This window comes from Diabrotica virgifera, chromosome 5, assembly GCF_917563875.1.
Source record: "Diabrotica virgifera virgifera chromosome 5, PGI_DIABVI_V3a".
Classification (NCBI taxonomy): domain Eukaryota; kingdom Metazoa; phylum Arthropoda; class Insecta; order Coleoptera; family Chrysomelidae; genus Diabrotica; species Diabrotica virgifera.
The window spans coordinates 115,965,549-115,979,819 of NC_065447.1; positions in this window are offsets into that span (position 1 = coordinate 115,965,549).

Here is a 14,271-nt window from a genome sequence, read left to right on the forward strand (position 1 = left end):
TTTCGTCTTTCTTGATACATAATTTGACTTTAATAATTTTTTTAAACTGCCGACCTTTCGGTAACCTTTAGCTATCCTGTGCTTTAGTTCGTTTTGCTCGTGTCCTTTTTCATCTATAATGGCACCTAGATATGTAAAGTGATTTACTCGTTTAAATTTATATTCTTTTCCATCGAACGCTGTTAACTTTAGCATATCAACAGGTTCTCTTTCTGTGTTGACTAGCACCATATACTTCGTCTTTTCTTCATTTATTTCTAGGCCGAATTTTTTTGCCTCTCTGACCAATCTTCTCATGATTTTCTTTAATTCGGTATTAGTTTTTGCTAGCAGTGTAAGGTCGTCGGCGTAGGCCATGCATTGATGTTCGTTACGGTAGATCGTTTCTTGTGGTTCTATTCTGCTGTTCCTTACAATTGTTTCCAAAACTAGGTTAAATAACACAGTTGATAGAGGGTCACCTTGTCTAAGTCCTTTTTTGACTATAAACTCTTCCGATTTGTGACTGTTCCACACTATTTCGTTAGATGTCATATTTAAGGTAATTCTTATTAACTTGATTAGTTTTTCTGGTATTTCCATTTGCCGTAGGGCTTCATACATTTTTTTCTATTAATTTTGTCATAGGCCTGCTTAAAATCTATGAATAGTGCATATAAAACCATTTTATGTTCGTAGCAGCTTGTTTGGATTTCTTTTATGTTAAATATTTGCTCTGTCGTCGATCTATTGTTTCTAAAGCCTGCTTGGTATTCTCCTATTAGTTTCTCTGCGTATACCTCTAATCTTTCTCTTACAATCCTAGCAAATATCTTATAGCACACGTCCAGCAAAGCAATACCCCTGTAATTCTGCACCATCGTTGCATCCCCTTTTTTATGTAATGGGATTATCCAGGCTCTGGCCCACTCTTCAGGCATCTTTTCTTCTTTCCATGTAAGTTCTATCAGTTCATACACCTTTTCCAGTAGTTTTCTTCCCCCTGCTTTCAGCATTTCTGCACTTATTTCATTTGGACCTGGACTTTTATTGTTTTTCAATTTGCTTACAACTCTTTGCACTTCGTCTTTGGTTGGTTCGGCTATTCTTCTATCTGCACCCTCTGTTCTGTCTTCGTCCTCTCCCTGATCTTCATCATCACTGTTTAGTAACGTTTCGAAATACATTTTCCATTCTTTCATAACTTTTCCCGGCTCACTTACTAGCTCTCCTTCTATGGTCTTTATGTAGCTTGTTTTGCTTTGGTAACCTTTTTCTACTTTTTTTACCTCTTGATAAAATGATCTTATTTCATTGTTTTTAAATTTTTCTTCTATCTCCTGCAACTTTTTTTCATTGAATTCTCTCTTTTTCTTCCTGCAACTTTTCTTTAACTGTTTTCGTACGTGGTTATACTCTTCTCTGTTTTTGTCGTTAGGGTTGGTCAACATACGTATTCTTAACTTTTTCTTCTCTTCTGACAGCTCTACACACTCCCTATCAAACCACTCCTTAGTTCTTGTCTGTTTTTTAATTCTGGGTATCAATTTTCTGCTTACTTCTTTTGTAATGTGTTTTATTTGTTCCCATCTTTCTTCTACATCTGTGGCTTCATTCTTTGTTTCCAAAAACAATTTTTCTATTTCTTCTTGATACTTTTGCCTGGTTGTTTCTTTTTTCAGTTCAGCTACTTCGTATGATTTTGTTCTTTTTGCATCCTTTTTTACAACTATTTTTTCTTCTACTTCACTTTTACATTCAATTTTTACTAAAAAATGGTCTGAACTGCAGTCTGCTCCTCTCATACTTCTGACATTTGTAATAAATTCCGCGTGTCGTTTTTCTATCATTACATGATCAATTTGGTTAACGGTTTTTCCGTCCGGAGATGTCCACGTACCCTTATGTATCTCGTTCCGCTGTAGCTGTGTACTTCTTACCGCCATATTTTTTTCTATTGCAAAACTTATCAGTCTCTGTCCGTTGTCATTTGACTCGTCGTGTTTGCTATGCTTTCCTACTGTATTTCTGTAGATTGCCTCTTTCCCCACTTTTGCATTTACGTCTCCCATTATAATTTTGACGTCGTGTTTCGGTATCCTTTCATATTCCATCTCAATTTTTTCATAATATATGTCTTTTATCTCTTCATCTTCTTCTTCGGTAGGGGCGTGTACATTTAAAATGCTTATATTTCTTTTTTTTCCTTTTAGTCGTATATAACACATCCTCTCCGATATGGGATTAAAACTCATAATATTTTCTTTTAGACCTTTTCTTATAATAAAACCTGTTCCCAACATCCTATCTGCTCCTCCACTTTTGAAAAAAACCACATTTTCTAATTCCGATATTTCTGACCTCAATTGTTTTGTTTCTTGTACCGCTACAATATCCAATTTATATCTTCCTACTTCTTTTACTAATTCCTTCATGGCTCCTTCCTCATAGGTGCCGCGTACATTCCATGTTGCCATTCTTATTTTCTCTTTTTTTCTTTTTTCCACTCTTCTTTTTTCTTTACCCATTTCTTTACCTTTTTCATCATTCTCTACGGAGTCAGACTTTTGATTTCTTGGCTTTTCTGTCTTATGGTTTTGTTTTGCCTCGTTATCTTGTTTATACTTCGTATTATCATTTTCCAATCTCATGTAATTGTCCGTTGCTTTAGTCGTTATAATTATTGGAGTCTTTTCTGCATTCCTTTTTAGTTTTTTGGGAGTCCTCTCTGGCTGTTATGTGTGCTTTCTGTCAGTTTACCATTATCCTTATCCCATTTCATATCTTTTCCATTAATATTTAGCTTCATATACCCTATTTTTACTGTATTACCCTTATCTTTTTCCTCCTTCGCTATTTTCCTAATTATAGCCTGTATCTCTCTTTCCATTTTTGTCATGTCAGACTCTATATATACTCCTTGCCCTGTTATGTTTCTAAGTTTACTTTTGTTCCTTAATACCGAGATTTTATCCGTCATATTTTCCATTTCTGCCAGAAATGATTTATCACCAATTTTATTTCCTTCCCTCAGTTTAACCTTTAGTTGCAGATTTGCTTCAATAAACTGTTCTAGTTTTTGTTTAGTGGACCTGTTATCATTGCTATCGAAAGTTAATCCTTTAATTATTATGTTCTTTTTTCTTTTATCCTTCTCAATTCTTTCTATTCTGTCATTTGCTTCATTGAGTCGTTTTTCTAACTCCTTATTCTTTTTCTCCAGCTGTCTGACACAATCCAATGTTTCTTGTTGCTCTCTGCGCAAGTTTTTTATTTCCATCATTATATCTTCATTTCTTGACATAATTGTCTGCATCATTTGTATCATCTGTTCATTTTGGTTATCACTCTTAGTCGGTGTTCTCCTCGTTACCTTGCTTTTTCTGAATAAATCTTCCGCATCGTACCCATCCCTACTTCTCTTATTCCCGTTCTCTTCGCTGCTGCTTTCATACTCCACTCTTGCCGGTCCCGTCTTCTTAATTGCTCCACCTCCACCACTGGCCATTTTTAAGGATTATATTAATTTGTGAATTTATTTATCAATAATTATGTATATATAAGCGACAACTGCTAGCAAAAGACTAAGTTTTTACTCTGATGGCATATAAAACAACGTAATGTTACTCTACATCCCACCAGACTGAAAACAATGGGAACCTTCTCTGGTTACACCTCCGAGGCTTCTACAATTTGGAAGCCATACGGATGCTGAGACTAAGGAAGATGAGGGATTTTTACAATTTATAATTCACGTCCCATCTCGTTGGAACTTTACTGTGCTGAGCAGATGGGACGTGAATTAAAAATTGTAAAATTCCCTCATCTTCCTTAGTCTCAGCATCTGTATGGTTTGCAAATTGTAAAAGCCTCGGAGATGTAACCAGAGAAGGTTCCCATTGTTTTCAGTCTGGTGGGATGTAGAGTAACATTACGTTGTTTTATATGCCATCAGAGTGAAAACTTAGTCTTTTGCTAGCAGTTGCCGCTAGGGCATTTTATGCCATTTCGTTCGTTGCAATCCGTGACTGCACGCCGGGGTTTGTTTTAGTTGGATCAGAGAGAGCAGCATGTGTGCCTCCTGATGAGAGACTAATAAGTTTCGAAACCGGTAGAAATACTTGCTGCACTCTCTGATTGGACTAGAATATGATGCAGCTGTATTTTCGTTTTGAAACGAAATTGACAATGGCTATTCATTTTTGATTTACATGTTTACTCTGATTGGAGTACGAAGGGAACCATTCTCGTTGGAACTTTACCGCGCTGAGCAGATGGGACGTGAATTATAAATTGTAAAATTCCCTCATCTTCCTTAGTCTCAGCATCCGTATGGCTTGCAAATTGTAGAAGCCTCGGATGTGTAACCAGAGAAGGTTCCCATTGTTTTCAGTCTGGTGGGATGTAGAGTAACATTACGTTGTTTTATATGCCATCAGAGTGAAAACTAAGGACCGGTTGTTCGAACGCTAATCAAAAATGATCATTATTAAATATTTAATTACTGTCACAACTGTCAATGTCAACTTCGATCGGGTTGCTTAAAACATTATTATTGATTACAATTATGAAATTAGTTAATCAATTGTGTTAATAATTGTTATGTTAATTTATTAACTAATCTCATAATTATAATCAATTATGTTTTCAGCAACCCAACCAAAGTTGACATTGACAGTTGTGACAGTAATTAAATATTTGATAGTGATCATTGTTGATTAGCGTTCGAACAACCGGCCCTTAGTCTTTCATTAACATAATTATTTATACAGGGTGTCCAAAAATGGTTTTTTAATTAAATTAATTGACACAAAAAGAAAAATGTATGTAATCTATTTAGTTCACAATACATTTTACTGCTGTCAGAAAATAGAAAAATAATTTTGAATTAAATATTGATTTTCGCTTAAATTAAATAATCAAACTGTCAAGAGGTAGCTGGGTGGCAGCTTTAACATTGAATTTAAGCGAAAAATAATATTTATTTGTCAAAATAATTACTTCTGCCTGTTTTCAGACAGAATTATTTTATATAATTGTAATGTATAACACGACTCCTAGTCTCATATAAAAAATCATCGATTACGTCATCAGGCTCAGATGGATGACGACACTAATTTGATATATATATATATATATATATATATATATATATATATATATATATATATATATATATATATATATGCCAAACAGTCGTAAGTTAAAAATAAAAATCTACCTATTTCGGGAGTTCTCTCTAAAATCGCCCATTCACGAAAAAATGAATTTATTCCAACCTTTACGTGCTCTCTGTATAAAATAGACACTGAAACTTATATCGCAACGAAATTATTGCATATATATACAAACCACAAACAGACAAAATTACTGAACGGAATAATTCCCTGAGATAGAGCGATATTTTTCGTGCTATATCAATGAAATATTTCGGGTCGATCTGGTCAGACAAACCAGGCCTTAAGTCAATAACTCAATTAAAAAAAATGGCACTTTCACCCTTTCTAATTTCTACCCTTCAATTTGTATTTTTTACCTATTTCTTTCGTCCTTTAACCTTTTCAGCTCTTAGTAGCAAAAGTATTAGTATAAGATCTGTGAGATATTTTTGAGTAGGTATTTTAGGTAACCTGAAAATTTTTCAGGTGACTCTTCCATGATAGCCTAATACAAAAATGCCGGTCTGGCTGGAGGGTAGCGGTTATTTTCCCCAAAAATCCCCCCAAAGTTAAAAAAGGGTAAAAATTGTTATTACAAAAAATATCATTGACGTGACTTTAAAGTAAAGTTTAATATTCAAATATAAAGAAAATAAACAGGCTAGGCGATCTGAGGGAGATTTTAACTCGGCAAGATACTTGAATGGGCGCCCCAGGATTATTTTCTGGGGATGCATCTGAACTTCAGAAGATTTCACCTGAAGCTGTACATACTATTAACGAGTATAAAATATACAGCTATACATGCAAAGCTATGTACATTCCTTCCGGACAGGGAAGTACAATTATTATTTTGACAGGGTATTTTTTAATATTAGAAATAAATATTCTAAAAAAGACAGGTTTTTTTTGGTGAAATTTTCCATCTGCCATGTGATGAAACAAATTACGCGTGCATATAAATGAAAAGCGCTATGAGTAAGCAGCAGTGTGAGAAAGAGCGTATACCGATAGCTGTTTACGTCCTCTGTTGTACCTGAGCAAGTCCGTTCGCTCGAGAAAAATCACTTGACCTAGCGATCCCATGTTGTTGTGCCTCGAAACGTCAGAGTAATTATTATATATTATAGTTTTTTATATGATAAAAAAAAGACAAATTTATTATTATAGAGATTTGGGTAGAAAAGTATAAAAGTATAAACTAAATTAATTCTGTGCCGAAGCTTTTACTTCTTCTTTATACTCCTCATCTGAGCTTAAATATTCACTGTCTTCTTTTTTGTCAGACTCCAATCGAGACTCAGATTCCTCTTCTACATGATCTGTAAATAGTTGTAATATGTATTTAGAATTAATTAAAAATCAATTACTGATTAATAATTTAAGTTGCTACGTATTCTCTGTCCTTTTATACGGAGTCGATGCCTGGACAATCAGGGGCGCATCCGAAGATATACTTGCCATTTTTGAGATGTGGTGTTATCGAATAATGTAAAAAATATCATGGACGCAACACGTAACAAACACGGAAAAATTAAGAAAGATAAAAAAGGCAAAACAAATACTCAACACTATGAAGGAAAGAAAAATGAGCTACTTTGGTTATATACTAAGAAATAAAAAACGTGATGTGATTTATAATATAAGGAAAAGTATTAAGTATTAGTTATATAAGTAAGAATACGTAGCAACTCAATTAATTAATCACTAATTAATTTCTGATTAATTCTAAATACAGATTTACAACTATTTACAGATCAGGTAGAAGAGGAATCTGAGTCACGAGGGGAGTCTGACGAAGAAGAAGAGAATGAATATTTATTTTGGCTCATTTTTCTTTCCTTTATAGTGTTGAGTATTTTTTTTGCCTTTTTCATCTTTCTTAATGTTTCCGTGTTTGTTACGCGTTGTGATCATGATATTTTTACATTATTCAATAACAGCACATCTCACCAATGGCAAGTCTTTCTTCAGATGCGTCCGTGATTGTCCAGGCTTCGACTCCGTATAAAAGGACAGAGAATACCTAGTAACTCAATTAAATTATCGCTAATTAATTTTTAATTAATTCTAAATACATATTACAACTATTTTCAGATCATGTAGAAGAGGAATCTGAGTCTCGAGGAGAGTCTGACGAAGAATAAGACAGTGAATATTTAAGCTCGGATGAGGAGTTTAAAGAAGAAGTATAGAAGTAGAAGTATTAATTTAGTTTATACTTTTATACTTTTCTACCTATATACATTATGTCCCTGTAAGTTGTATACATATGGAAAACTTTTTTATTATCAATTTTATCATAAAAAGCTCTGCATGGTCCAAAATCTAAGATTTAACCATCAAATATCAAATTTTTTGAATATTATACGAGGTATGTCAAAAAGTTTAAATTTCACTCAAGAGTAAAGTAGCTTTATTTTTCACTATATTGAAAATTGTTATTATGAAAAGTTGTTTGGAATTAAAAACTATATTCTAATACGCAATTACATCCTTGTAATAAAAAAATATTTTTTTTTGAAAAATTATGGATGACATAACTTTAATTTCTGATATTTCAATTCTGATAACTCTTTTAATATTAATTTTACGAAAAAAAGTGATTCTTAATAAAAAGTTCTGCATGGTCTTAAATCTAAAATACAATCATCTTATATCACATTTTATCAATTTTATACGAGGTATGTCAAAAAGACAAAATTGAGATTGAGACAAAAGTAAAGTACCTTTATAGTTCAGAATATTTCAATTAGAAGAATATAATTACATATAGTCCTGTCACCAGGGGGGGTCCAACGGCCTCCTGTATTCAGATGGACTTACTCAAGTTTTTGTTATGTATTTTGACCTGTAGAATACGCATTTTTTGGGTAACAGTTGATCCGGATGTCGATAAGATTGTTATAAACCAAGAAGTTGAGGATCCATAGGATGCACAGTTTTCGAGATAAACGCGGTTGAACTTTCAAAAAATCGAAAAATTGCAATTTTTGAACCCGAATAACTTTTAATTAAAAAATAAAATAGCAATTCTGCTTACCACATTTGAAAGTTCAAGTCGAATTTTATCGGTTTTAATTATTTGTATTGCTAAAAATTTATTATTTTGTTGTTAAAAAAAGCTATAAACACCTAGTGCTTGAGTGATGTTTTTAATGATTTCTCATTTAAAATCGAACTAGTAGGTAGAAGAGGTAAAAGTGCAAGCGGGGCTATTTCTACGTAGCATGCATTAAAACGCATGTATTAGGCACGAGAAACACTATGTGTTTATAGCTTTTTTTAACAATCAAAAAATAAATTTTTAGCAATGCAAATATTCAAAACAGATATAATTTGACTCAAACTTTTAAAGGCGGTAAGCAGAATTGCTATTTTATTTCTTATTCAAAGCTTATTCGGGTTCAAAAATTGCAATTTTTCGATTTTTTGAAAGTTCAACCGCGTTTATCTCGAAAACTATGCATCCTACGAAAAAACTTGTAGGAGCATTTTTGGGTTAGAATGACCCAAAAAATACAAAAAAATGTTTTGTTTTGCGAGAAAACGCTGTTATGGAATTCCTCAACTTCTTTGTTTATAACAATCTTATCGACATCCGGATCAACTGTTACCCAAAAAAATCGTGTTCTACGGGCCAAAATACATAAAAAAACTTGGGTAAGTCCATCTGAATTAAGAAGGCCGTTGTACCCCCCCTGGCGACAGGACTAATACTGAAACATAGTTTTTAATTCTAAATAACTTTTCATAATAACAATTTTCGATATTGTGAAAAATAAAGGTATGTTACTCTTGTGCGAATTAATATTTTTTGACATTCCTCGTATAAAATTAATAAAATTTGACATAAAATGATTGTATTTTAGGTTTTAGACAATGCAGAACTTTTTATTTAGAATCACTTTTTATCGTAAAATTAATAATAAAAGAATTATCAGAATTGAAATAACTGAAAATGTTAGTTATTCATAATTTTTCAAAAAAAAAAATCAATTAGAAGGATGTAATTGCATATTAGAATATAGTTTTTAATTCCAAACAACTTTTCATAATAGCAATTTTCAATATTGTGAAAAATAAAGCTACTTTATTCTTGAGTGAAATTCAAACTTTTTGACACACCTCGTATAATATTCATAAAATTTGATATTTGATGGTTGAATCTCAGGTTTTGGACCATGCAGAGCTTTTTATGAAGAATAACTTTTTTTCGTAAAATTAATAATAAAAAAGTTTTCCATATGGATACAACTTACAGGAACATACTGTATTTATATTAATAAATCTGTCTTTTTCTATCATATTTGCAAAATCTATTGTATAGTACGTATTATTTTCCTTTAATTAAGAAAAAGTTACTTATATATAGCGAGCTGTTGAAGCGAGTATAGCGAGCTGTTGAAAGGTACACACGTTATTTTGATAGTCCATTTAGTTTTGGAATTAGCAGTGGTAAACTATCTGAAATTAAATTTTTAAAAGTAGTGCACATAAGTTAAAGTGTTATCCAGTCTGTTTGGTGAATTTGGCTCCAGAAAAGTGCATCCAGGCCTGTGTGTAGATAAATTCATCGTATTGCAAGGTCAGCTTTATTTACATTATTTACATTAATTACTATCTATCACTCCCACCATGCCAACTAGTCAAACCTGCGCTAATTGTTTAAAAGCGATCGACGACCGTGAACGTTCGGCCCTACAATGTGATGCCTGCAAAAGAATAATTCACCTGGCATGTACCGAGCTTCTCCAAGATGATCGCATGCATAACCAGATGTAAGGTGCGAGGAATTAAAATTATTTGTAACAGCTGCTCAAGCAATATTGAAGCGTTTTCAAATTTAAAATCCATTCTTAAGGAATATAATGATGATCTACAATTAAAAATTAGTCAAATAGATGAAAAGATCGCTGAAATTACAACGAAATTCAATGATCTAGAAATTAAATTATCATCTGCTGACCAACATTCGTCACCACAATTTGCTGAAAATATCGCCAATGAAGCCGTCGCGTCGATCGTATTAATCGTGCCAAAAATGTTATTGTCAGAGGCGTACCAGAATCTACAGGTGATATTCAAACTAAAAAAGATGAAGACAAAAAATTTTTGGAGGAAATTTTGTCGGCTGTAGAATGTAATGCTACCCCGGTTACTTTCTTTAGAGTAGGCAAAGTTGGTGATAGATTTCCTAGAATGATTAAAATGGTAATGAATAATGAGTATGAAGCTAAGCAAATTCTACGAAATAAAAGGAAACTCTTAAAAAAAACAAAAACAAAAAATGTATCCATTGTTGACGATAAGACACCTATGCAAGTTAACTTTTTAAAAGAATTACGATCTGAGTTAGAGACTAGAAAGGAAAACGGAGAGCAAAATTTAATAATAAAATACATACGTGGTATACCAAAAATCACTAATTTTCGACAATAATATTATAAAAACCTGCTTTTACGACTGGCTCTGCTTTTATACCAATTTAGCGACATTGCATTCTAAATTTAATTAACTTTTATGTTATATTCAGGATTTAAAACCTAAAATAATATTAATCACCGAGACTTGGCTGACACAAAACGATTCTGACAATTTATAAACTATTTACTTACTCTCTTTACAGATTTGATCGCAGCAATCGAAGAGGGGGAGGAGTGTGCATGTGCATATACTTGTCATTAGATATTTCTGAGACTTTTTCTGTTGCTAATCTGGATGTTGTTGTACCTATCATTGAACTTTTATGTTTAAAAATTTCTCTTAATTCACTTGTTATTCACTTGGCGTGCATATATCGTCCGGGTAGTACTGTCCTAGAAGATGACCTAATCTTGATTGAAAAAATGGAACTCCTTTCAAACCTTGAAAACCTTGTCTTATTTGGTGACTTTAATTTTGCCGATATCGGTGAACCGGTGATTCGCACTCCAGTGGGCAATTCTGATCATGTAGTTATCACGACAAACATACAGTTTCTTATGGAATATAATCATCTTTCTGAAAATACAGTTATACATGAAATAACAAATTTTGAAAACCTCTCTCTTCAATTGCGTGATGTTGATTTGCCGTTACTACCGGGAAGTCTAGAACATCCGGAAGAAGTTTGGAATAATTTCATGAACATCATTGACAACTACAAAAGACTCAACAGTACAAAAAAAACTTACTATAGGAACAAACTTAAGCCATGGATTAACGGTGAATTGATATCACTTATAAGACACAAAAGAAAATTATGGCGAAAATACAAACGTACAGGTGATACACGTGACTTGCAAACTCACAAAAACTACACAGGAATACTAAAAAAGTATAATAACGAAGCCAGAATGGCATATGAAGAATCTACTGTAAGCTGCAACGACTCTAAAAAACTGTATAAATATATTAGGTCTGCTATGTCTTCTAAAGTGTCCATTCCACTGTTAAAAAAGCATGATGAAACGATTTGTCACAACACGTGTGAGGTCGCTAATATTGTCGAAGATACATTTTATAAAGTTTTTGCTATTGAACCGTCTCAAAATCAGTTTCCTATAATCAGTAATCCACGAGTTATTCCCAAAATTGATTATATTGATTTTTCACCTGAAATCATTCAGCGCCATATTGACAAATTAAAAAACAACTGATCTCCAGGGCCCGATAAAATTTCTACATTATTTTTGAAAAAATGTTTAGATGTCCTCTCTGTTCCACTATCACTAATGATGCGTTCATCTTTTAATGCACACTCTTTGCCTTTAATTTGGAAAAGTGCTTCGGTGACACCTATATTTAAAAAAGGGAATGAGTTAGATCCTAATAATTACAGACCAATAAGCCTTACACCTGTTATTTGTAAAGTTATGGAATCAATTATTACAGAGTGTCTTTCAGAATTTTTACTTCGAGAAAAAATTATTCCTCTACAACAACATGGCTTTGTGAAAAGTCGATCAACCATGACTAATTTACTGTGGTGTGTTAATGAGTGGACAGCAGCATTAGATAAAAAACGACCTGTGGATATAATATATTTAGACTTTGCAAAAGCATTTGATCGAGTACCAAGAAGAAAATTGATGTATAAACTGGAACATTTTGGCATTCGCGGACAAATTCTTGAGTGGATTAATGATTTTTTAACAAATCGGGACTTTTGTGTTAGAGTTGGCAATTCGCTGTCATCTAAAAAAACGGTTTAAGTGGTGTTCCACAAGGATCTGTTTTGGGTCCACTTCTATTTGTGTTGTATGCTAGTGATCTTGAATCTCATATCAAATCTAGGAAAGCTTTCTACGCAGACGATACAAAAATATTTACTGACCCACACTTGAATGGGCAAGACTTACAAAGTGACTTAGATTCGATCTTCAAGTGGTGTTCGGATTGGATGTTACCTCTAAATAGAGATAAGTGTGTGGTTTTACATTTGGGAAAAAATAACCCTCGTTTGTCTTACTCGATAGACGGGCATTTACTGGATACTGTGAAATCATATAGTGACCTTGGTGTAACAATTACTGAAAATTTGAGTTGGTCGGAGCATATTTCAAACGTTACTAAAAAAGCGAATAGTAAGTTATACCTACTTAGTAAGACTTTTACAAAAATATCATTTTCGGGTTCTATTCGTTTATATAAAACTTATGTCCGACCCCTACTGGAGTACTGTGGAACGGTTTGGTGCCCAGAATTAGTGCGCGATAGAACTCTCCTCGAAAATATTCAAAAGAAGGCCACCAGACTATGTTTCAAACGAAAAAGGCCAGATTACCAACAAAGACTTTCTTTAGCCGGGTTATCAACTTTTGAAGCTCGTCGACTCCGTGGTGACTTAATTATCACCTTCCGAATTTTAAAGTATGGATATGGATATTTGCAGCACTTGTTTATTTTAGACGATCACAGCAGACTACGTGGACATAGTTTGAAAGTGAAGAAGGAACCCTTTTCGTCGATAAAGCGCCAACATTTTCTGTGTAATCGCATTTTTAGTATATGGAACAGTCTCCCAACGGAAATTATAAATTCTCCATCTATTAATGTTTTCAAAAACCAACTAGACATTTATTTGTTTGTAAACTGATCAGTGTTGTGCACAATCTATTAGTCTATAGTTTACTTGCGAAGCTAATTTTTGTAGTGTAGGTACTATTTCATTTTTCTTGTAAATGGGCTTATGGGTCTCCATGACTCCAGCCCTTATTTCTATGTAATAATAATAATAATAATAATAATATATATATATATATATATATATATATATATATATATATATATATATAAATAAGCAAAATCATTGGCTAATACTCGTAAAGTGAATGCGAATTTAGTTGGAAATATATAAAATGATGAAGGGTCATCATTCCATACATTTCTGTGCAACTATATATATACCGTTTTTTAGGCGTCAACGCTCTTCCGGTAGGGATGTATGGAGGAGTGTCACCGAGCCGCAAGCCCTTATCCCTTGCCGTACCGCTCCTCCATAGGCCAATCAGACACCAGCTTATTCCAGATCAAGTCGTAGATTCTTTTTAGAATTTTAGACTACGACGTCAGCCTTTTTATTTTTCTATTCACCGGGCTGGGGCACGAACCTCGATCGCCTCGACCGCATATCAACTAAAGATTTGTCAATCGTGCACCTCAGTCCGCTTGGCTAATCTGATCGACAGAAAAAGTTACTTAAAAAACTATAATACATAATAATTACTCTAACGTTTCGAGGCACAACAACATGGGATCGCCAAGTCACGTGATTTTTCTCGAGCGAACGGACTCGCTCAGGTACAACAGACGACGCAAACAGCTATCAGTATACGCTCTTTCTTACACTGCTGCTTACCTATAGCGCTTTTCATTTATATGCTCGCGTAATTTGTTCGATCACATGGCACTTGGAAAATTTCACCACATAAAACCTTTTTATAAAGTGTTTTTTAGAATATTTATTTTTAATATTAAAAAAGACCCTGTCAAAATAATAAATGTACTTTCCTGTCCGGAAGGAATGTACATAGCTTTGCATGTATAGTTGTATATTTTATACTCGTTAATAGTATGTACAGATTCAGATGAAATATTGTGAAGTTCAGATGAATCCCCTGAAAATAATCCTGGGGCGCCCATGTAAGTA